At 46.3% G+C, this 2,281-nt stretch overlaps 1 pseudogene; it reads right to left on the reverse strand.

Annotated features, from left to right (window-relative positions):
* Positions 1-1,222: 1,222 nt before the first annotated feature.
* Positions 1,223-1,692, reverse strand: LOC136335390 (ATP synthase F(0) complex subunit C2, mitochondrial pseudogene; annotated as a pseudogene).
* Between the last annotated feature and the right edge of the window lie 589 nt (positions 1,693-2,281).

Here is a 2,281-nt window from a genome sequence, read left to right on the forward strand (position 1 = left end):
GAAAGTCTGAGAAACTATCACAGCCAAGAGGAGCCCAGGGACACAGGATTAAATGTAGTGTGATGATATCCTGGGACAGAAAAAGTATTGTAAGCAAAAACTAAATAAATCTAAGTATAGCGTGAATTTTAGTTAATAATAATTTATAAGTATTATTGCATTAATTGCAACAAATGTGTCACACCACACTACTATAGCAGTCCCTGCTTATCCATGGTTTTGCTTTCTATGGTTTTGGTTACTCAGAGTCAACCGTGGTCTGAAAATATTAAATAAAAAATTCCAGAATTAAACAATGAATAAGTCTTAAATTGTGCACTGTTCTAAGTGACCTGATGAAATCTCGCACCATCCTTCTCTGCCATGCCTGAAACATGAATTGCCCCTTTGTCCAGTGTATAGTGGATGTCTCGGTTATCAGATCAATTGTCATGGTATGTATGGCTTGTGTTCCAGTTACTATTACCTTATGTAATCAAGGCTCCAAAGTTCAAGAGTAGTGATGCTAACAATTTGAATTTGCCAAAGAGAAGCCATAGATATGTATGCAGAGGAAAAAATACCACATAGTATATATAGGGTTTAGTACTATTCAAGGTTTTAGACATCCAGCAGGGGTCTTAGAACATATTCCCCATGGATGTGGGGGGAACTACTATATAACATGTCAATAATATGAGAAATTGGGTGTTGGGCATATGGGAACTCTGCGTTGTGTTTGCAACTTTTCTGTAAATCTAAAACCATCCTAAAGATATTTAGTTTTGTGTACACTTGCTGCAATACATGTGTTTATATGTGTGCCATATTTTAGATAACCAAGACATCACAGATTCTTCTGAAAAACATGTTGAGGGCAGGGAAGCTATAGAAATATGGGGACAAGGAAGCAGGTCTCAATTTATCTTCTTTTTAATTTGCAAATAGAGAGGGCATCCTAATCACGTAATTCTAAGTAACAGGTAAAAGAAAAGTTAACTATTTCTCCTACATTGCGGATGAGGGTGACGCTGAAAGGAATGAGGGGCTTTGTGAGTCCTGGGCTCTAGGACCTGTGTGAATCCCTTTTCTTTTTCTTATTAACACAGTATTTATTTGTCTTCCTTCTGTCAAACCCTGAGCTGACCACTCTCCCCAGGCTGCCTGGGGAGGCACAGGAAAGGGAACACACAGGGCAGATGAGTCACGGGAGAAAGAACTATGGGAGGTGGTGACAGCTCCTTCACGTGGCGAAGAGGATGAGAAAGGCCACCATCAGGCGAAAGAGCCCCATGGCCTCTGAGAGGGCACAACCCAGGGTGGCGCAGGAGAAGAGTTGCTACTTCAGGGCAGGGTTCCTGGCATAACCAATGATGAGGCTCCCAAACACAGTCTCAACTCCAGCCCAGAGCCTGCCACCCCCACTGTGGCAGCCCAGCCCCGACGAACTTGGCTGCTGTATCAATGTCCCTTCAAATGGCGCTGGTCTGGAAGCTGCGGCTAGAAATAAGAGAGGGCGGGGGACGCGGGGCTGCCACGCTGCCGAGAACCCCATCCGTCAGAGTCTCCCGGTCGGTTCAGCACCACTGCAGACAGTGACCGGGTCAGCAGTTGAGAGGCGTTCCTGCCCAAGGAGGGGGTGGAAACAAACTTGGTGCAGGTGTATTGATACATTTTCAGGGGACGAGGGGCTGTGGCAGGAGCTGCTCCCATTGTGGAGAGGACCGAGAGGGGTAGGGGTGAGGGGGCGAATCCCTTTTCCTCACGAAGTTGATCTCTGAGCTCATGGGATCATGGCTGTGAAAGTGACTCAGGGGGTGCAGCCTGATGAACACGTCAATCACAGCACTCCCTGTTCAGGGCGGCGCTTCAGGAGTTCCAACCAGGGAGGGCAAGGTGGTGACAGGCCTTGGCTCCCTGGGCCCCTGGGCGGAGCCTCTGAGCTTTGTTTCTTGGACAAACAGGATTCACGGGTCAGCTTTTTGAGCAGGTGGGTGCCATGGTCAGGCAGTGCTTCAGTACTGTGAGTTTGGAAATGGGAAGGGGGCCAAAGGGGACAACAGGATTCCCAGGAATTGAGGAAATGGAGCCCAGGCCAGTGTGCCCACCTTGGAGAGGGAGCGGAAGGGTACAAATGAATGTGTTTTTGTTTGACACTAAAGAAAAATTGTAATGGATTAGATGAAGTGACAGGTAAGCAACAACAGCAACAAACCCCCACAAAAAAACAAAAAAGGAAAAAGATAGATAAAGAGGATAAATGGCAAAACAATTATTACCATTCAGAGGAAGTAGCCATCCA

This window comes from Saccopteryx bilineata, chromosome 4 (genome assembly GCF_036850765.1).
Source record: "Saccopteryx bilineata isolate mSacBil1 chromosome 4, mSacBil1_pri_phased_curated, whole genome shotgun sequence".
NCBI lineage: Eukaryota > Metazoa > Chordata > Mammalia > Chiroptera > Emballonuridae > Saccopteryx > Saccopteryx bilineata.